This window comes from Tiliqua scincoides, chromosome 6 (genome assembly GCF_035046505.1).
Source record: "Tiliqua scincoides isolate rTilSci1 chromosome 6, rTilSci1.hap2, whole genome shotgun sequence".
Classification (NCBI taxonomy): domain Eukaryota; kingdom Metazoa; phylum Chordata; class Lepidosauria; order Squamata; family Scincidae; genus Tiliqua; species Tiliqua scincoides.
Genome location: NC_089826.1, coordinates 59,213,768 through 59,237,304, shown reverse-complemented (window position 1 = coordinate 59,237,304; position 23,537 = coordinate 59,213,768). Strand labels below are relative to the sequence as shown.

The following is a 23,537-nucleotide window of genomic DNA, read 5'->3' as shown; positions in this document are numbered from 1 at the left end:
GTGAGGAAGGCAGCAATGCAGTCCCCAGAATCGTACCATTGCGAGGGACAAGGGGCGGTTTCTACTTATCTAGCCAGCTCTTGCCTCCTGGGGAGGGGGGGAGGGCTGGGGAGTCTGCAGTGCTCCCAAGCCTCTAAACTTCTGTAAAAAGTAAAAAAAAATACCCACTTCAGTTTCATGATGAAAACAGGGGCAGATGTCACCCGATAAGCTATGCGACACCCCCTTACTTACCCGAAGTAATGTGTGGCACCCAGAAGTAGTTCAGTGGTGACACAATGATATCGCACACACCACCAAAGTGCTTCTGGGAGCCACAATCTGCAGCAGTTCGGTCCTCTCATCCCCGAGATTTCTATCTGCTATCAAACGTGGCATGGGTCTCTGCTCAGTGTGGGCTCAAGTGGCACACCATGTAGGGTGGACCACCTATCGCACCCTGCTTGCCATGCTACTGGCTAGAAGATTTACACAAGCTCAACAGAACCCTGTTTCCCTTTTCTCCATCTTAGGAATTATAGGTACAGTGCCTGCATTTGGAGATTCTGATAGGCAATATGTCCTGCTTTCCCTTCCCTCCACCAATGTGCATTCATAGGCATATGAGCATGCAGAACTATTTATTTTGTTTACTCTTAAAATGTATATGCCAACTTTCTATCCAAGAAGGGCACATTAACCAGCAATCGGTAATTTTTTATATATTATTATATTGGCAACCTTCAGCCTTGAAAGACTATGGTATCGCGCTCTGAAAGGTGGTTCTGGCACAGCGTCTAGTGTGGCTGAAAAGGCCAATCCGGGAGTGACAATCCCTTCCACACCGGGAGCAAGTGCAGTCTGTCCCTGGTCTGTCTCCCTGGCTATGGGCCTTCCTTCTTTGCCTCTTTGCCTCAAACTGTTGGCCAAGTGTATCTTCAAACTGGGAAAGGCCATGCTGCACAGCCTGCCTCCAAGCAGGCCGCTCAGAGGCCAGGGTTTCCCACTTGTTGAGGTCCATTCCTAAGGCCTTCAGATCCCTCTTGCAGATGTCCTTGTATCGCAGCTGTGGTCTACCTGTAGGGCGCTTTCCTTGCACGAGTTCTCCATAGAGGAGATCCTTTGGGATCTGGCCATCATCCATTCTCACGACATGACCGAGCCAACGCAGGCGTCTCTGTTTCAGCAGTGCATACATGCTAGGGATTCCAGCATGTTCCAGGACTGTGTTGTTAGGAACTTTGTCCTGCCAGGTGATGCCGAGAATGCATCGGAGGCAGCGCATGTGGAAAGCGTTCAGTTTCCTCTCCTGTTGTGAGCGGAGAGTCCATGACTCGCTGCAGTACAGAAGTGTACTCAGGACGCAAGCTCTGTAGACCTGGATCTTGGTATGTCCCGTCAGCTTCTTGTTGGACCAGACTCTCTTTGTGAGTCTGGAAAAAGTGGTAGCTGCTTTACCGACGTGTTTGTTTAGCTCGGTATCGAGAGAAAGTGTGTCAGAGATTGTTGAGCCAAGGTACACAAAGTCATGGACAACCTCCAGTTCATGCGCAGAGATTGTAATGCTGGGAGGTGAGTCCACATCCTGAACCATGACCTGTGTTTTCTTTAAGCTGATCGTCAGTCCAAAATCTTGGCAGGCCTTGCTAAAACAATCCATGAGCTGCTGGAGATCTTTGGCAGAGTGGGCAGTGACAGCTGCATCGTCGGCAAAGAGGAAGTCACGCAGACATTTCAGCTGGACTTTGGACTTTGCTCTCAGTCTGGAGAGGTTGAAGAGCTTTCCGTCAGATCTGGTCCGGAGATAGATGCCTTCTGTTGCAGTTCCAAAGGCCTGCTTCAGCATGACAGCGAAGAAAATCCCAAACAAGGTTGGTGCAAGAACACAGCCCTTCTTCACGCCACTTCGGATGTCAAAGGGGTCTGATGTGGAGCCATCGAAGACAACAGTGCCCTTCATGTCCTTGTGGAAGGATCTGATGATGCTGAGGAGCCTGGGTGGACATCCAATCTTGGGGAGAATCTTGAAGAGGCCGTCCCTGCTGACCAGGTCGGTAATTATAGACTTATGGGATATAGGTAGATGCCTTCTCCTGAGTCAGGATATTGGTCTGTCCAACTCAGTATTGTCAGCTCTCCAGGGTTTCAGACAGGCCATTTCTCTGTCCTAACCGACAGCCCAATCCTGAACCGCCCAGGGGATCCAGCTTTGGCAGCACCAAAAATAGCTGCTGCTGCATCCTGCGCACCTTGGGCTGCTGCGAGTGGCACCTTGGGAGAAGGGGACTTTTGTTCCTTTCTCCTGGGTAAGGAAAGCAGCCCTGCAATGGGGCTACTCACTTTACCGCCGACCTTGGTCAGCGGTAAGGTAAATGCATTAATGTAGGGCGCCAAGCCCTACAAGAACAGACAGGATCCGGTGGAGTGGAGCTCCAACAAACCCGCCTCTCTGCCTCCTCACTCTCTCCCCCAGCATGCCTCCTGCCCACCCTCTCCCCATCCGTGCCTCCGCATCATGCCTCCTGCCCGCCTTCTCTCTGCCCTCCGCCCGCCTCCCTTCTCCCCGTCACGCCTCCTCCTCACCTCTTTGCCTGCCCCTGCTTTCCTCTCTGCAGCTCTGTGGTCCATGAGACCGCCAAGCAGTGGAGGCTGGGTGCCAGGCTGGCGCTTGCCCAGCGCCGGCCAGTGCTGGGATAGCACGGCCGGTAGCCCGGTGGTAAGCCTCACAAATGTACCTTACGGCATGTTTCCAACAGTGTGCTCTGGTGAAAAGCCAGAGCACCAGACTCAGGATTGGGCTCCTAGAGATGTCAGGGATTGAACCTGGGACAGGTTAACCAGATAAAATGGAGGACAGAGTGCCTATACCTTTAACCCTTGTCTAGAAGGGAGAATGTTGGCTGGTACAGCTCAACATGGAAGCATTTAAAAAGCTGCAACTGCCAAAATTCCCTCTTCTATAGTGGTTAAAGATATAGGCACTCTGTCCTCCATTTTATCTGGTCACCCTGACCTGGGACCTTCTGCATGCAAAGCAGGAGGCATGCACAGGTTTGCTATTCACCTTGGTGGCCCTGGTTTTGTAAGATTGATACAGACCTAGCTCAGGCCCTTCTTGTCAGTTCCCCATTTATAGAATTTGTGACCCACTATGCACATCTGGTTGAATCCCTTTCAGTCTTCAGGAGGTTGCCCTATTCCAGGTAATGTAGCATCCAGTCTAAAAGCCCTTAATTCTGCCTCCTCACATGCAGCTACACAAGTATAGAGGAAGGGAGAACTGCTCTGTTGAGTCTATGGGAATCCTGTGCAATGACTCTGTGAGTGCAGTGAACTGAATCATGCCCTTAGTGTTTTATTTTCCACTGTATTCCCAATGCAGACTTAGCTATTCAGGCATTGCCATGCATTCTCGTGTCTGAATAATATATGTTAAAATCTCCTCTCATAGCAATATGCAAAACGTTTTAAGGTACTCTTGGATTTTATTCCGCTTTATTTTTTGCATTGGAATGGCTCTTTAATCTGCTGCTGCTTCAAAACATTGCTTAAAGTTATAGCATATTCGTTACACATAGCTTTTGGTTTTTACCATTTATTTGACCAATACAATTATTTTCAGGAACAGTTTGTCAAATACTGTTATTATTCCCTCTGGATAGCCCTTTAGGTAATAGATCCCAAAGTAATAGTTATATCCAGAGAGTTTATATTTTGTTATTTTTTTCATTAGGGAAAACCTTTAATAATATTTAGTGGGTTTTTTTCCTCTGCAAAGCACTTTTCAGACCATTGCTAATTAAAACCTTTATATCTTTTAGACAGTAACAGTGGCTTTTCAAACCTGTAACTATTATGTAACTTACTTTATTAGGGGTTTAGTTATAAAGTCAGATAAACCTGTGATTTAATAATTGACACTTACGGACTACATTTCCCCTATTTAGAGCAGTTTGCAAACATTAATTAACTAATTAATCCTTGAGTGACTCCTATAATTTAGGTAAGTAAGTACATCCCCACACATTTCCCTGTAATTTAGGTAAATAAGCATTGTCTCATTCATTTTACAAAGAAAACAATTAAATAGGCAAAAGGAGACAGAGAAGGAGGAAGAGAAAGAAAGAGAGGCCAAGCTATTTTTATAACAAGGCATAGAATCCAGTTGTAGACTAGTGATTGGCTCCTGATTTGGTTTTCTGATCAAAAGCTCTGTTCTTTAATATTTCTAAATTTATACAGTGGAATCTAACCAACTCTGCAAAAAAGATTTTAGCAGTTAGTGGGTTGTGCAAAAAGGACTTAAATAGATCTAGCAACTCAATCCTATCCTGGGCCAGCCTAGAGTATGCAGTGGTACTTGCACAGCTTCTGTTGCATGCTATGGGCTGACTAGGAACCAGGGAGCAATGGAGAGGTAAGTATAGTAAATGGAGAGGTAAGAGCTACTCTGCCACTGCCTTGTGGTCAATGAACCTACTCAAATTTGCACCAGCTACATGGCTGGTGGAAATCTGAGTGGGTCCAAGGGGGCATGTCAAGTCTGAGCCAGGGTCATAGGATATTGGCATCACTGCACTGCTGCTGTCAATATCTGCCTCCAGGCCACTGTTAACATGCCCCCAAGCCAGTCCTGATCCCCACCCTGATCCTCCTCCAGAATGCCCCTTCCATTGACTTACTTGCTCTGGAGCTCACTGGTGGGCACCTGTGGCTGCCAACTAGTTCTGCTGGTGGCCCTGGCCCATGTGCCATTGCAATGGCTGTTGTGCCAGTGGCCTGGGCCTTGCACTAACAGAACACAGTTTCTGTCAACACAAGGGCCAGATAAGATCGGGCCAAAAGAATTGTTTAAATCATTTCACAATATACTCTCATCCCCTCCAAAATAAACTCTCATCCCCTCGAAATTTCCTTTTCCTCTTTATTCCCATTTTCCTTTTCCAGTTCAGGGTGTGGAAGGAGGAGAAGGAGCCATGGAAGCAAGCAGGTGGACAGATGGACCCCCCCATCTGTTTCCTGAGATGACCGCTTCAGTTAGCCTTATGGATAGACTGGCCTTGACCTGTATCAGCCTCATTTTGGCAATCCCTTAAGCCTTGGTCTTGAGCAATATGCAGAACCTAGACTTGGAAAGGTAGGAGCCGTCTGACATGAGTACTAACCACTGAGGTGCAGGACCTATGCCCTGGCATTGAGGAATCCTAGGGACCTGAAACCCGAATCCCCAGAGATGGTTCTTCTGCAGCCAGACTCCGCTGAGTAGTTGGACCCCCAACATGCCCTTCACTTCTTTCTCAGCGTTGCAGGGGACATGCAGTGGTGATGTGGACACTGAGAGGGAGATTCAAGGCATAACAAAGCTGAGCTGGAGCTAGGGCTCTGTCAGATCAAGTTGCAGCCTTGCAGTTCTCCAAGGTTCTGTAGAACCAATCACCTCACCTGTCCGTGTGTGAAGCTGAGAAAGAACACCATCTTCTATCAAAACATGGTGACTTATTTGCCAGGTGTTTGGCTTTGGGCTAATTGTGCTTTGCTTCTGCTCTTATGGTTTGTTTTTATCACTTGTTTTACTGTATATGTGTGAGTGTTTGTTACTTTGTTGTTTTTATTATGTTTGTGAGCTACCTTGAATCCCTCCCTGGAGAAGAAAGGCAGACCTATACATATCTGCATAAATATTTGTATGGTATTTTTTGAATTGTAGACATTTTTAAAATTACAGGTTGAGTCTCATTGTTCTCAAGGGTTCCATTCCCAGAACTCATGTGGGATGGCAAAAAATGAATTAAAGCAAATCCATTTAAAAAACAATGCCCCTTTGCTAGGCAATTTAAAAACAGCCTTGCTGACCTTTGTAATGTAAGATAAGAGTTGTTAGCCAGACAGTCCATCAATCAGTCTCTCTCCAGGTGCTTAGAACGGCTTCACTCCCAGCCAGCGATCCCTCCCTTCACCCAGAGCAAAGTAATTTTCTTCCACATACTTGGGGAGAAGGGAGGGGTTGCTGGCTAGGAGTGCTCTAAGTGCCTGGAGAGAGAATGACTGATGGATTGTCAACTGGCTGCCCTCTCTCCCTTATTGTTAAACGACTGTTTTCCTTTAATTTAAAGGGCCCGTCTCATCGGGTTGAGATAGAAAAATTTGTGGATAATTAGGTTATACCTGTAATAGCTTGCATGACTGTCTCTCTATAACAGTAAGGCAAGCAGTTTTTTAAACTGAGATTTTAAAGGGATGAATTTTTTCTCCCTTCTTCAGAGGTCAGTATGTCTCTTCTCATTTGCAGTGGCCATTCATATTGAGTCAAATTCATGTATAAAAAAATCAATGTATAACAAGGTTGGACCTGTACTGTCCAAACTAAGATAGCATAAGAAGAGCCCTGTTGGATCAGGCCCAGGACCCATCGAGTCCAGCTTCCTGTATCTCACAGTGGCTCACCAGATGTCTCAGGAAGCACACAAGCCCGCAAGATACTTCCATCTCACTTCCTCTCCCTTGTATCTGGCATTCTATTTACCCTTGCACTCCCCAATGAAGACACCAGACTGCAGCTTGGATTTAATTTGGGCCACTTTATTAAACACAAGTGACCAATTTTTAAGTCATGAAACTTACTGAACACACCATCCTTCCCTCACCAGTCTGGGGTAGGCGAAAAACTGCTGTCCATGAACAATTCGGATGACAGAAAAAATTCCTACCCTAAAGTAAATTTTGTATCTTTTGATATATTTACTGGCTTGCCTTAACCCTTTGTTTTGGAGAAGAAAGGCAAACATTTTCCTTTTGTTTTTCTGCTATTCATCTCTATCACTTGAATAACATGCAGGCAACAGAACAGTAACAAATATGTAACCCAATCCAGGCAAGGGTGACACATTATTCACTACAATGGCAATGGCAATACACATGTATTTAGTTAAAGGGGCACATCCCCCTTGCTGCTTTGTGGTTGTTTAGACTACACCATGAACAGGGACAGTGTTTAATTAAAAACATCAGGTGGATTTGTTTTATTTCTCCCCTTACCTTTCAGTCTCTATGCCAACTATTGTCAAACACCTGTCTTTTGGATATACCTGCTTGGTTTTGATGCATGCCTTATTTGATCTCTTAGCAAATCCCCACCTGTTATTATTGTTTTGTTTCTTTAATAAAACTTCTTGTGTCTTTACATTTTACTAGCCTGATCTAGGTTCATTCAGAAGGCAGTGAGCTTGGCATGCTCTCTCAGACCATTGTATTCCACTACTGTTTGTTTTCCAATTGAACCCCTGGATTTAGAGGCTTGTTATTACTCTGAGAGAGAGGGTCAAAGTAGCCTCCTTCTGTCTGGGCTTCCTAGCCTAGATGGCAGCAAAGAGACTTCTAGTACTTCTAATCCCAGTGTGACCAGTTTGAAGGCCGAAGTGGGGAGGGAGAAAGAAAAGGCCATCATTACTCAGGAGGCACTACACACAAACTGCCCTCCACCTTTCTCTTCCACCACAATGGAGCCATCTTTGAAAGGGAAAGTCTTGTGCAGGTGGGAGCTCTGAAGGCATATCAAAGCTCTGGTGCATGCAAGAAAAATCTGGATTAAATATGTAACATATTCAAATTACATTGGGGGTTTTGAAATTTAGAAGGAAATATTCCTGCTGATTAGTAATAGTAAAAAAAAAAAATCTGTAATTTCCTTTGTGTCATCCAAACTAGACTTGAGACCATTGCAAAGCAAAACAATGCTTCCTGATTTTGCCTCTTGCCTTCCAAGTTCAATTCCTCTATAGACCCTAAGCAATTTTATTTTGGTAATTTGTTCTTTTATTGTATTCATAACTAGCCTTCTGCAAGGAGAACTTCTCTTTTCGCTTCTGCAGTGATGCATTGATTCTTTCATTACAGCAAAAACCCATGACCCCCAGTGTTCGACTGTAAACAATGATAGTTACTGGCCTCATTAGGCAACTAGCAGATGGCTTATGAAGTTCTCATTGGAGCTTTTATCCATTTGTGGCTTGCCATGTGCAAATGTTTGCCTTTTCAACAGAATAAACCCATGCCAAATGGGACTATGTTTTCTTTTTATTAATGTTGATATATTCTGTTCATAGTTATGAAAGAATTTTATTTTCTAGTTACAGAGTCACTCTGCTCCTGTGTTGTCCAGGTTAATTGATAGTTGAACCTTGGTAGAATATAATATCAACAGTCCAAAATATGCGAATAGAGTAAGGAATAGGCTCATTCTCACAACTGGTGTGAGAATCTCCTGGCTGGAGATTCTCACAACTGGCTGGAGATTCTCCTGGCTGGAGATTCTCACAACTGGCTGGAGATCTCCTCGATGCAAGGGGACATTTGTCCTTTTGCTCTGGGGTAAGCAGCTACAATAGGTCAATTCGGACCTGCACCAGTGATATCACTAGCACAAGTCTGCATTGATCCATGCAGGTGGATCAGGCCCAGGAAGGGTGTTTGGATACAGCACATGCTGGTATCACTGATCCTATTCCTCCCAGGCCTCATCTGTCCATTCCCTGCACCTGTTACGGACCTGTTCTGCCCTCCCCTGCCCTGTTCACCCCTCCCTGCCCTCCCTCACCCTCTCCAACTCCTATGCTGGACCTACCTGCTTTGGCAGGCCTTAGTTACTCCATCAGTCCCCATGGGAAGGCCTTCCTGTCACCACACCTGGGCCTAGCATGGTTGCAAAGTGCTTTATGGCACTTTCATAACACCACACGTCAGTGGATCACATGTTTCTCCAGCACAGACCCTGAATAGGATTGGTCAGTCAGATACTACCAAACTTCTGAATGTCTTGTCAATCAGATGCTCACCATGATCATGGTACTGATCTTCCAGCACCAGGCAACCATCTTGGGGCCCAATCCGAACCAGGTCTATTCAGAGGTAAGTCCTATTTTGTTCAATGGGGCTTACTCTCAGGAAAGTGTGGTGAGGATTGCAGTCTTAACCAAATAATAATTGCCATTGCAGCTTATTAGAGGTCTCTGTTGCTTATAATGAGGATGGTCTGACTGTGGGACATTGTGAGCATTTTTAGTGCTATTCTTGAGTGATTCCACTCTAACACATCTGAGAACCCAGAGCTGTAGTACTAAGAGCACAGCCTTCTGGATCATTCTTCTGATTATTTACCTGTTGCATTCCATCCTTCTTCCATCATGGAATTCAAGGCAGCACACATAAAATTGTCAGATCGTCTCACATCCAGGCACTGGGCACACATAGATCTGATTAGCTTCAGCAAGGTTGCCTTGAAACTAGGATGAAACTTGAACTGCTACTTAACTGAGACTTATTCAATCAGTTGCTGGTAATCAGCTCTGGGAATGGATGAATCCAGAAGAAGTGCTTTCCATGTTGGAAATGCATAATGTGAAGTAGCAGCCATAATCCATGTGTGAAAAATTAAGTAGTGGCTTCCAAGAGCCTGTGGCATAGGGGATTGCACTGCAGAATTTCTGCATTGAGCATTAAAAAGTGTTTGTATTTTTATTCTTTTACATTTGTTGTTTAATCCATGGACAGATGAATCAGATATACAAAAATCAAGGCATAGTGCTTGTTGCCTGATCGTTGTACATGAGCCTGGTCCCCAAACCAACTAGCTGAATTGCTTTGATTACATGGTACATTTGCAAATATTGTGAATGCAAGCAATTGGAATGACGGCACAGTTTATGTAGGGGAAGTGGAAAGTCATATTGGATTGGATCAGCTAAGCAGGATTGTCTGCCTGGATGGGAGACCAGGAGATCAGGAGGCCATTGGCATATCTATATTGAAGAGTGTGGAGGAGTCAGATAGCAAAAAAGGATAACATTCTTCTGATGTTGGTGCTGCATCAGTAGCATGAGATGTAGTCCAGAGGTTTGAGCCATTGCCTTGCCTGAAAAAGCACAGCAGGATCAGCTGTGGAATGGAAGACTGGGAGTCTGCTGGCATATCTGTGTGGAGGAGTCAGCTGGCAAAAGGACAACATCCTTGAGAACCCGGTCTGAAGCATGATTGCAGCTACCTGTGAGAGGCCTGGGAATTGCAAGACCCGGCAGCCAGGATGATGACTGCACTGTGACAGAAAACATCTGGAGAAATGGACATTTCGATGATCTGTCTCATGGAATAACATTTGTAAAAATCTCATTGAAAATTGCAAAAAGCCTGCTTATGACATCCGCCTTGAGCCTATTAAGAAAGGCAGTATATAAATACCAAATGCCCAATCTTGCGCTGCCCGGAAGGTGGGTCTACCACGGAGCCAAAAATGGCTCTCATGGCATCCTAAGCTGCCAGCAGCTCCTTGGGGAAGGGAAGTTTCATCCCCTTCCCCCAGGTAAGGGAAATAGCCCCACAATGGGCTACCTGATTCTGCGGTGGCTCTTTAGCTCTGGGGCTCTGGCTCTGGTGGAGCTGAGCTCCGTTGGTCCCATCCCCCTCCCGCCCTGCTCCCTCCCCCATCATGCCTCTTCGCTGCCTTCCCCCTGCCCTGGAATGACTCCTCCCTGCCTCCCCCCACACCTCTCTGTCACTTGGAAGTTCAGGATTGCCGCTGGATGGCAAACCACAGGCCCAGCACCGAAGTTGGCCCAGTGCAGGCCTGCGTGGGCTAGCTCTGGCATTAGGCCCATGGTAAGGCTCACAAACATGCCTTAGGACACATTTGCGACAGTGCACACTGGTGGAAAGCTGAGGGACTGGGCTCAGGATTGTGCCCTAAATAAGTGGAAAGTCAGACTGAACATAGAGTCAAGAGACTCTGCTAATAGAGAATCCCTAGAACTGCTAACCAAAGTGGTATAGAGTTATTTTAAACAGAGGCTGTGAAGATGATGCCTGTCCTATGCAGTGCGCTGGATTCCTTAATTTGCCCCCCATCCTGTGGTACTTTGTTAATCACGTTAGAAGTAAGTTAGTCAATAGCCAGCCAGTGGTTGATTTTGCAGTCTTGCCTCTGACATGGAATGATTGCTATCGGAGTCTCTGAATTTGCATAATTGTCATCAGAAGAGAGTGTCACAGAGATATTTCAGTTCCAAGAATATGCTCCAGTTCAGTATTTGTCATCTATGTCTTTTAACCAAACTCTCTCAAGAAAATATATTTTCTTGAAACAAAATCTGAACGGCTTTTAAGCTTCACAAAGCTCTTTGTGCATTGCTTTTTTGAATTTTTAAAAATAGAAAGAGCATTATTACCAGTACAAGTTGGTCTAATAAAAGCCACTATCATACCTCCTTCATCTCTCTCCAGAGTCTCATGTGTCTTTTATCTTTATATTGTGTTTTTCTGTTTTATTTTCTGTTTCAAATTTTAGCACTCTGAATTGTGATTGCTCTAGTGAGACACCATTGTCTCTTTTTTTTTTAAAGATTGCAATTACTTTCCACAGTATGTATTTTCCATTTTTATCATCTCCTGCTTTTATTAGGAAATTTGCATTCAAAAGGATCTTTGTTTCTTAAGAGCACATCTGTTCCTTCTGCTTATTGCTCACCTGAAAATATCACATTCTGCTTGTGACAAGTTCAGCAAGGAATAGATACGCAACAGAAGCAGATGAGCTCTTAAGAAACAAAGATCCCGTTTTCATGTAAATGTCCTACTAATTAAAAATGAAGGGGAGAGAAGAAAAATCATAAAATGTGATGTCAGCAAAAAGTGAATCTTGCAGCACAATCTTAGCCCTCACTTATTCCCTTGTGATGGAATAGGATCGCTCCAAAATATTCTTGTGCTGGCAGAACACAATGGAAAAATTATACTGATATAGCAATCACCTTGTGCTGATGTGAGGTGTGACTTCACCAATGCAAAGAACTAAGGGCTGAATCCTATCCAATTTTCCATTGCCGGTGCAGCTGTGCCAATAGGGCATGCACTGCATCCTGTGGTGGGGGGACAGTCTTAGAGGCCTCCTCAAGGTATGGGAGCATTTGTTCCCTTACCATAGGGCTGCATTGCAGTTGCACCTGTGCTGGAAAGTTGGATAAGATTGGGCCCTAAGCTGGGCAGAGTTGGAGTCTTGGCAGGGGGATTAATGGAAGTTAATCAGAATCCCACACTCATTCACACATTGGTTCCATTCTGGGCAACAGCATATTGTTGCACCTGTAAAAGAAGTGGTTTAATTTTAGGTACTGTATGTCTGTTGAAAGCAATGGAGAGAGTCTTGGGTGACTTCCCCACCTTCACTTTCACAGCCACAAAGGAGACAGGATTTTTGTTCTTTGTAGCCAATCACAGGAGTGTCTAGTAAGGGAACAGAGATCTCATAAATCACAACATGTGTCATGGGGCTCTTTAGATCTATGAGCGCGTGCAAACCTGGCACCACGTTGCTAGAAGGCCTTAGGACAAAATAATGCACTTGGTCAGGGGTGTTTCATACAGTGGGATGAATAGCATTCCTGGTGCCTGCTGAAGGCTGGAAGGGATATCATTAAACAGGAACGTCATTAAGCAAGTGGTGCCCCCAAAATAAGCACCTTTTCATCACTTAGGAACATATTAGTGGCAAATGACAGAAAATATGCAAACCATGATCATGTTTTCAAGATATGGGAGAGTCCAGTTATTTCAGCCACCTTTTCAGCAATGCTGCTTCTGCTGAGGCATTTCACAGCGACACTTCATCAGCATCTCCCTTTTCACTTTCTCACCTCTCTTTGCTTTGCCTCTTCCCTCATACTGTTCCTCGCCTTCTCCTTTTGTCTCTCCCTCCCAGTGCTTGGCTGAAGTGCCACTGCTGAAAGGGCTGTACAGGGAAAGCCCAATTATCATGTGGGCCACCCTTTTAGCAGCAGCCCCTCAGCAGTACAGCTGAAAGTGTGTCCCACATGATAATTGGGCTTTCCCAGCACTGCTCTTTCAGAAGCACAGCTTCTGTCAATGCATCATTTTTTAGCTTAGCAGCTGAGAGCAGGTGATGGTAGTGCTGGGAGAGCCCAATGGGGGCAAGAGCTCCCGTGGGCTGTATCCAGCCTGTGGGTCTTATGTTTGACATCCCTGCACTAGGTTCTTCATGGCACCTCCTCCCCTGCCCCCTAACAGCCTGGACCATGTCAGAAGTTAGTCTATACCAGGGGTGCTCACACTTTTTTGGCTCAAGAGCTACTTTGAAACCCAGCAAGGCCCGGAGATCTACCAGAGTTTTTTTACAATGTTCGCGCCATCATAACATATAACATTTATGTGTACAATGTATGTTGGTGTACCTTGAGCCCCACTGAGTATAACAGGACTTACTCCTGAGTAGATATGCGTAGGATTAGGCTGTGAGGCTGCAATCCTAGCCACACTTACCTGGGAGTAAGCCCCATTGAGTACAATGGGCCTTACTCCCGGCGTTTCCTCCCAGAGGCACCTGAAGGGGGGGGTTGGCACTCCGCGATCTACTCATTTTGCCTCGCGATCTACCTGTAGATCACGATCCACCTATTGAGCACCCCTGGTCTATACCCATTAGAGAGCCTAACTGGTGTTGTCAGCGCTGCTCAGTCTCATGTACACATGCTCATATGTCTCACACACGTGCACTATAACTCAAATTGGCCTGAATTGGGAGTATTAGAGATACTTCTTAGAGCAAGAAGTCAAATTTAGCAGTGTATGACAGTTTTGGGATGTTCTTGAGGGCAGTGGTGTAGCTGGCGGGGTGCGGTCTGCCCTGGTACCATTCATAATTAATTAATAATGTCTTATGGGGTTACAAAAATTTATGGGCCCCTGCTGTCAAATGACCTAGCTATGCCACTGCTTGAGAGACAAAAGACAAAGCAGGTTGTGTGCTGCACCCAGGCTCCAGTCATTGATGGGAGAGACTTTTTGGCATAAGAATCTGAAAAAAATTGTCCAGTGGCCTGTTGGTTGGCAACCTTCAGTCTCAAAAGACTATGGTATAAGCCTACAGCACCCAGTATTCCCAGGCGGTCTCCCATCCAAGTACTAACCAGGCCTGACCCTGCTTAGCTTCCTAGATCAGACGAGATCAGGCATGTGCAGGGTAGCAGTTGCTGTACTGGCTGCTAGACAATTTGAAATTTATTTTGCAGCAGAACTTGTGCTTGCAGTAAAGGTCTATCAGGATGGGGCACCCAAATTTGCAAGATCATGGATGAAAAGAGACACACATGACCCACAATGCTATAGTCTTCCTTCAAAATAATGGCCCTTAATTAGCATGACCTTTCCTAGCTTGACATGCCCCCCTTGCCTATGTTTAAAACTAGTGTTTCTAAAACTGTGGGTTAGTCCCCACCAGGTGGATCATGAACTAATTTCAGGTGGGTTTCCATTCATTTCAGTGTGAATTGAAATGCTAGTCAATGGAGCTTACTCTCAGGTAAATGTGGATAGGATTGCAACCTTTGGGATGTTTGGGGAATTTTCTTTTAAACAGATCAGCAACAGCTTTGGAGGGTTAGGAGCATTCTTCATTTTAAATAAATTTTTATTGTAAAATTTTAATGTACTTGTTTTGATTTTGTCATCTGGGGCTGTCAAAAATTTTTTCTGCTTAATGATGTAACTTCCAACCATTACATCATTCCAGGTTCATGGCATACTTCAGGTGGGTCCCGACAGATTGTCACTCTAAAAAGCGGGTCCTGCTGTTAAAAAGTTTGAGAACTGTGCTAGAGTATTGAGCATAATTATGAAACAGTTATGGTCTGATAACTGCTGCATGCTACTCATTATGTCTCCTCCAGGGCAGGAGGTCTGGTCTAGAGGGTAGAGCCTCCGTTAGCCTGAAGATAACATCAGAAGGTTGCCAGTTCGAGGACACCGGCAGCTCCCTGAACGGCTGAGAATGGCGAGACCTTGAAGCAGCTGACAAGCCGAGCCGAGTGATTCCACCTACTCTTGGTGTGAGCAAGAAGTGTCTTGGCTGCCCTCCATGTGAGAGATGGAGCTGCTTGCCAGCCTGTGTGGGAGAACTGGACGCCAGAAGTGAGACCAAACCAGGAAGATCCATTCTGAAATGTTGGTTCTTGAAAGAGAGAACCTCTATGATCGTAAAAATCCTCTTGAGGGATTTAGAAATGCCTGCCTATGTAAACTGCCTTGAATAAAGTCAGAGGAGTAATCCAATGACCAGAAAGGCGGTATATAAATACCTAGTTATTATTATTATCTTTGTGTTCACCCACAAGAACTCATGAGCCCAAACTCAGCAATATGCACACAGAGCACTATTAACCCAGAGGTTGCCTGAGGTACAGCACCTTGTTGTCTTAGTATATTGCCCAATGGACTAAATGGGCAGTTGATATTGTGGAGGCCATATTTTAAAAACTGAACTTTCCTTGCTGTGTAGGATTCTTTATCTGCAGATTACCTTCACCAACCTGCTACAGAAGGTGGGAGGTAATAGATCTTTCTTAGTAGAGGAGAGGAGTAGGCTAGTTTAGGGCACACTAAACTAGGGCACACCTATAAAACTGGAGAGTCTAATAGCCCAATCCTGAGCTGCCCGGTGTGCCTGGCCGCAGTGGTGCCAGAAATGGCTGCCGCCACATCCAGCATGCTCTGGGCAGCTAACAGCAGCTCCTCGGGAGAAGGGGACTTTTGTCCCCTACCCCCAGGTAAGCCGAGTAGCCCCACAATGGGGCTACTCAATTCACCACTAGTGAAAAGGTCAGCCATGTTGGGTGGTGAGCCTGACACAGAGGCTTTGAATCAGGTGCAGCTTCACTCCGCCGGTCCCACCTCCCTCCCACCCCACTCCCTCCCCCAGAATGCCTCCTCCCTGCCCTCTTCCCACCCTCCACCCACCTCTCCCTTCCCTGGAATGTGTCCTCCCTGCCTCTCCCCCACACCCCACCTATCTCTCTGCTGCTTGGTGGTCCACACAACTGCCAAGCAGTGGAACTCCAGTGCTCACCTGATGCTAGCCCAGCGCCAGCCAGCACTGGGCTACCACTGGCACTCGCCTGGTGGTAGGGCCCGCAAACGTGCCTTAAAGCACGTTTGCGACAGTGCATGACAGCAGTGAGCCGGCGCTCAGAGCTCAGGATTGGGCTCTAAGCTAGCAGTTGTCATCTGGAAGTTTGATTTCAAATAATAAGAGTAGAAGAATGAAACATAAAACATTTTCACTCTGGCACCACAATAGTACAATTTGATTTGCAATTTTGCCCTAGGTCTCAACAATGGATGCTTAAGGCAGCTACACCAGATTCTGATCTTTCTTATTACAATTTGCCATTATAGCCAACTGAAACAGCATGTATCTTTATATGCAATTTGTTTTTTAATGGTTGATTGCCTCTCAAGATTATTGATTTTTTTCCCAGTCAGAAAAAGCTAAAAATATTGCCAGGATGTTGCCTCAAACCCTATTCATTTTTATTACAGACATCACAGCTGAAAACTTTTTTTTTTTTTACAATTATGGTTTTAGGGCGCAAAACAGACTATTTGTAAAATTAGTCAACGTACAAAACTATTTTCACATCTCAGCAAATGCCAAGTTTTATTTTTCATGGTGGACTAATATGTAGATATGATCAACTAACATTATAGCAGTATATTCTATTTAAGTATGATCTCTGATGCCCTTTTTCAGCCATGTAGATGTGACTTCATTACTGTTTCACTGACTCAGCGCCCAGTCCTATCCCATATTCCAGCACTGATGCAGCCCCAAGGTAAGGGAACAAACATTCCCTTGCCTAGAGGAGGTCTCCAGGACTGCCTCCCCATAACAGGATTCAGTGCATGTCCTGTTGGCACGGTTACATGAGCACTGGAAAGTTAGGTCGGATTGGGTCCTCAATTTCCCATTATTCTGGATTCTAGTGCATCAACATTAGAATATGCATTTGCATAGTTATAGACTGCACAATGTATGTGCCATGATGATTTACTTATAGTCTACACCTGTCCGTTTTCACTCACTTTTGACACTGATAGTCGATCATGGTGTTGCATTTGTTGGTGCCTGTAACCAGCAAATCTGTTACTATTTACCATCCTTCTCTGCTTGACCTCCATGATCAAAGTGTTTTCACTGAAGAGGATGGACCAACATGTTAGTAGCATCATGAAAAAGTTAATCCTGACATTAATAGCTAGTCATGCTACCTTGACTGCTCTTTCCTCTGTTGAGGAAGAGCAAGCTGACAAGTATATAGCATACAGGTGGGACCTCGGTATTCACTGATTTGGTATCCACTGATTTGACTCACCACTGATACTGAGGTCCACCTTTAAATGTCTTGTAACATTTAAAAAGGGAAAAAAATCCAATTTCCTACCTTTGTGCTGTTAAATAATTATAATTTAATTTCTTTAGATATCATTATTCACCTCATCTAGTGGCTGAATGCAGTATAGTATCCTTACCAAAGCATTCTGAGGTGACAATAGAGGAGCAAGAAAACTGTAAGTGGGTCTTTAAAGCTATTTTTCCACTCATTTGGCATCCATGTTGCCCTTGAACTTACAAAGGCAGCATTCCTTTAGCTGGAGTTTAGTGCGTACTCTTAGTTCACAGTATCACACTGATTTTTTTAATCCACTGGGGGTTCCAGAATGCAGAATGCAGAATGGAACCCCAGTGGATAACGTGACACGACCTGTATAGCAAATGGCAAAAATGCTTGTTATTCCATATTGTTATTAGCCAGTCCTGCCCTCTTGAAGCTGTAAATCAACGTTTTAAATCTTAAATTAGTAATGTGTTTTATATTTATATAATATTAAACTATTTTTTCCCATTCTGTTGTCATTTCTTTATAAAAACTTGTTTTAAAATTCTGATGTGAAACTCATTTGGGGGGGAAACATGAGGCTCTCATCAAATCTTTTTCCTCCTCTCTCATTCATTTCAGTTTGTAGCATCACATCCATCTTCTTCCTTTCTTTTTGTAGATCATTATTGGTGGGGAAGAGGAAGAAAATATTTTTAAAGGTTTACGGATGGTGCCAGCTGGCAACAGAACATGACATCCATCAAAAATAGTCTTACATTAGCAGATCTTTTTTATTGGACAATTAGCAAAAAGACATATGGCTTTATTAATATTCTTTTCAGCTTCAGGCTTCAAGGCTAAAAGCATGAGCTCACATGAGCCATAGTTGTTCTCATATAATCTGTATCTCATTTCCAGATATACAATCTTTCATCATCAGGTCAGAAACTGACAAGCTGCAAAATCTGAGACTTTCTTGGTAAATTGCCTCAGCCAATATCACAGGTTGAAATTTAAATGCAGGTCTTGAATTCTTTTGAAGCTGTACTGAGGGGCGAGGACTGCCATACCAGGGGAATGTCACAATGTGATATTATACCAGGCGAATACGCAAATTGGGGGAACTGTGCCTCTGTAACAGTATTGGGTGGCGTGGATAGTGGTGTCAGTTGTACTGACATATATGCTTATGGATTTTGGGTGCTGTTGGGCTGTGAGCCCAGATGCTTCTGATCTGCATTGCATAGATGCTTGGAGAGTCCCTGGTTCCACTGACAGGGATCAAGTTGCAGCTTCTTCATCTTAACCCTGTCATGCACGCTTTCTGCCATATTTTGCTTGTATATAATAAGTTAGGAATAATAATACATTGCAGCTGCCTCAGCACAGTAGCCCCTTCCTAACTTTCTGCAATTGTGGACCATCCTGGTATTTTTCATGTACTAATGCAGCAGCAGTACTCAGTTTTTTCAGCACTTTGTCATTTTTCTATTTCTACAACGGTTTATGTTTTTCAAATCCTCTGCTTTCTGAGTGGCCCATTATTTCCACCACCTCAAATCTACACATGCAAACCGTTAAAGATCCTTCTTTAGCAAAGCCCTGAATGCATTTTAATGGTCCTTCTTTGAACGTGCTCCATTTTTGTGATGTTCTTTTCCAGGTGGTAAGAGCAAGATGGGATGAAGTATTAATGGAAGTGAAATTCCATAAATATTCCTTTTGAGGCAGGCCTAATGGGAACAAAATGCAAAGCAAAACTAGGAATATGGTTTTAAAACTGCAGGTAACCTTTCCCCCCCCCCCCCACGCCTTGGGATCCTCTTGCTTATATATTTCTTGTTCTGTGCTAGTTTTATGTATTATTGTCCACTAGAGAGCAGACTGAGATCAGCAATCCTATTTCATTTCTGTCCTAACCATTCTTGAACCCAGGTGTCTCTGAAAATGGTTAGTACATTAAAACACCTCACTTTCCAACTCCCATTGTTAGCTTATAAATTGCTATCAAAGTTGATGGATATAACTTGTGAAGCTTAGTGACCTATGGTGGTGATAATAAAGTATTCTGGAACCTAGATAACATTTTACTCTGTCACTATGGTTTTCTTGCTCTAGTGACATCAACTAATTTGTACTGCTTTACAGGGAATTTCTATATCCAGCTTTTCAGCTAGGATCTCAGTTCCCTTACATTGCTCTTACTCCTTTCTGTCAGACTAAATTTCTTTCAAAGAGAAATATTGCTTGATATTGATTCCAGGGCACCAGATAATTTCAAGTTCTCACACTGTTATTCAGCTGAAACAGCGTTTAAGATTGTGAAGATGGTTTCCAGAGGCAGCTAGCTTTAGTTCTAAAAGATCAGCACTTAAACTCCACTGAAAAGACTCTTAAAATCCTTCCCACCAAAGAATAATCCTTTGCTATTACAATGGTGCCATGTTTCAGGAAACTGTGCCAGAAGAACAAGGACATTTTCAAAACATTTATAGGTTACTTTGTTTTACTGGACACTGTTATGGGGTGGCATGATAATTATTTTTTTGCAAAAAATGGGCCAAAAATATCAGACAACATACCCTGAGAACTGGAAATGTATATAGAAAAATATCCAGAAACATTGAATAAGTACAGATTTGAGAGAAAATTATTTTAAAACAATGATTCCTTATGATCATTCTTTACTGAAGATTTACAGAAACTCAAGCATTTTGGCAGATGCAATGTAATAAGATACATTTTGGCTATGCCTGGTTATTAGCAAATCATGGGAAATGATAACAGATATATCTGGAAAGTCTGGATAATCCAGATTTGGAGATCTGAATGGCATAATAGATTAGATCAGATTGATCCTTATTGATGTGCAAAAATCAGTATCACATACAATCATGTCCAGGGAAGGAGCAAGAGGAAAGAACCCTAATGGAGTTAGGACTATACGATTTAGAGAACATTGCCCTTATGCCTAAACTTACAAATCACATTAAACTGCAGGAAAGAGGCAAGAAGATGGCAGGTTTATTGAAAATGATTTTTATTGGTTGGCTTTAAGAAAGAGCAATACAAGAATACAATACAAGAGTACAACAATACAAGAATAATGTTGATCCCTGAGCTATATCCTCCCTATTGTAATAACTGAGGAACATATGACTTCTGTTATTTTCTTTCCTGTGCTGTGATGCAAGAACTGCATTATTAATCCTTACTATAAAAGGGACAATAAAGAAATACATAAATAAATAAATAATGATTGCAGCTCAAGGAAAAAAATTTAAAACTTTGATGCTTTCTGGCTTATTTCTTACTGTATTTGTACAAAATATTTAGCTTCTGTGGAGAATGGTATGGTCCTCCAGGGACAGATGCTTCTCAAGTATGAATTCAGCAGGAGGACCACACAGTTTTATTGTGGTCTGACTCCCAGTAAATAAGTAATGCAACATTTCAGCTGGTCTCCCTTCCATCTCCTCAAAAAATAAGTTAATATTTCATATTACTGTTCTGATTGCTTTCTTTTCTCATCTAGTTGGAAAAAATCTACCCAAGACAAGGGGTAAAAATCTACCCAAAACTAGTGTTACCCAGGAATTTTACAAGCTGCTGCTGTTGCTATAACTGACCTCTGATATTCTGAAAAATAGGAACCAAGAAGGTACAGGTCACAGTTCCTATCTCTGCATCCAACATGTCCTGTTACTCCCCCTACGCTGGGCTGCCCCCATAGACAACTTATCAGTACCAACAGAGGTCTCTTCAGCTGCATGCATGCATGTGCCACTGTCCATTTGTGGCAGCCTGGCTTTCACCACTGTAAAGGACTTTGCACTGCCAGAGATAACACTCCAGCAGTGCAAGGACATTTACTGGGCCTTAGCCTCTTTAGGCAGAGTCAATCACTCTGTGAACCATATTTAATCATACTAGTCTGGAAGGACTACTCTGCTCCCTATACGTGGAAAGAATCTAACTATAATCAAGAGGAGAAGGGTCCTGAATAATGACTGATGAGACTCTTATTAAGAGGGACCAAAATATATGTTTCTGGGTAGCTTACAATCTGCTAGTGCCCCACAATAGAGATTTGTTTAGGAGATCAACTCAGACTTCTTTCTCACCCATACAGTTATTCATTTATTAAGAAATGTATATTCCACCTTTGCAATGAATGCTCATGTCATTTATAATGTCACTGCAAGGCATGATAGTGAGAAGATCAGCAGTTATTAAATGCTAATGTAACGGCAAAAGCGTTGTTCTTGGATTGATGTGGGTTCAAATGCTCAGCCAGCCAAAACCATGGGTTAGTCACTACTCAACTGGGTTGTTTTGAGGATAAAAATTGGGGAAATGCCGTTCTGAAATCCTGTGTGCCAGATAAATTAAAGCTATGGGGAGTGAATGGCCTGATTGTTCTTCCTGAGGTTTTCCGTCAAAGGAAAAAGTTCACCAAGCAGAAGTGGACCTCCCATTGAATTAACAGGGCAAATGCCCCAGGCACTGAGCCTCACATGCCTCTAGGACACCTCTAGGGGCCTCATATGCCTCTAGGGAGTCTTTTGAGGATCCCGACATGGTCAGAAATTGTGCTTCCGGTTTTCCAGAAGCACAGTTTAAGAGCCTGGGGAAGCTTCAGTAGGCTTCCCTGGTGCGTCCTGAGGTTGCACGAGGCTCCATGTGCTTCAGGTAAGTGGAGGGGATGGTGGATTTGTACATGGGGAGGCGGCAGCTTCCTGTGGGGGGCGCCATTGCAGACCTTTGTCCCAGGGCGCAAGGAAGGGGAGATCTGCTACTGTCACCCAGGAAGAGACACATTTTTTGCTGTGTTCCTGTGAAAGATGTGAAATCTCTTCGTTTTATAAGAATTCAATAAAATATAGTCATATCACACTAAGTATTCAAGCTTACAGTGTCATGTGAGCAGACTGCTGGCAACCTGAATGCTTGATGAAACTAAATTGAATGGTAACAGGAAGCAGGACATAACTGCATCCTTTTATTGTTCAATCTAGTTTGAATGCTTATAGCACCCTGTTAAAGCAAGAAACACTTCACAGCTTATAAACGTAACAATGCTAATGGGTGCACCCCCATCCATAGATAACTCAGGGCCAAATCCTATCCAACTTTCCAGCCCTGGTGTAGCCATGCCAACTGGGTTTGTGCTGCATCCTGTGGTGGGAGGGTAATTATAGAGGCCTCCACAAGGTAAGGGAGCATTTGGTCCTTTGCCTAAGGGCTGCAGTGCAGCTGCACCAGAGCTGGAAAGTTGGATAGGATTGGGCCCTCAATCCCTGGATACCTGAGCTATTGATACAGGGGGCCCACATGTAATTGGGCTATCCTTTCAGTTGCATATGTATGAACATAAGAACATAAGAACAGCCCCACTGAATCAGGCCATAGGCCCATCTAGTCCAGCTTCCTGTATCTCACAGCGGCCCACCAAATGCCCCAGGGAGTACACCAGATAACAAGAGACCTCATCCTGGTGCCCTCCCTTGCATCTGGCATTCTGACATAACCCATTTCTAAAATCAGGAGGTTGTGCATACAATCAGGAGGTTGCACATACATGTTGCAGTAATTCTTCCAAGTTCACATTTCTTCAGGTTTCTTTGGAGGTGTTGTTGGCAACCTTCAGTCTCGAAAGACTATGGCATCGCGTTCTGAATGGTGGTTCTGGAACAGCGTCCTGTGTGGCTGAAAAGGCCAATTTGGGAGTGACAATCCCTTCCACATTGGGAGCAAGTGTAGTCTGTCCCTGGTCTGTCTCCCTGGCTATAGGCCTTCCTTCTTTGCCTCTTTGCCTCAGACTGTTGGCCAAGTGTCTCTTCAAACTGGGAAAGGCCATGCTGCACAGCCTGCCTCCAAGTGGGCCGCTCAGAGGCCAGGGTTTCCCACCTGTTGAGGTCCACTCCTAAGGCCTTCAGATCCCTCTTGCAGATGTCCTTGTATCGCAGCTGTGGTCTACCTGTAGGGCGCTTTCTTTGCACGAGTTCTCCATAGAGGAGATCCTTTGGGATCCGGCCATCATCCATTCTCACAACATGACCGAGCCGACGCAGGCGTCTCTGTTTCAGCAGTGCATACATGCTAGGGGTTCCAGCTCGTTCCAGGACTGTGTTGTTAGGAACTTTGTCCTGCCAGATGATGCCGAGGACGCATCGGAGGCAGCACATGTGGAAAGCGTTCAGTTTCCTCTCCTGTTGTGAGCGAAGAGTCCATGACTCGCTGCAGTACAGATTCTTTGGAGGATCTCATTTGAAACTAGATCAAAAGGTTGTTGAACCTTGTTGAACTGAAGCTATAAGCATGTATTGTATTTCTCTGATCTAC

The 23,537-nt window shown here is 44.2% G+C and overlaps 1 pseudogene; it reads right to left on the bottom strand.

The window, feature by feature from the left end:
• Window positions 1–13,897: 13,897 nt before the first annotated feature.
• LOC136656148 (5S ribosomal RNA) lies at window positions 13,898–14,017 on the bottom strand (annotated as a pseudogene).
• Window positions 14,018–23,537: the final 9,520 nt, after the last annotated feature.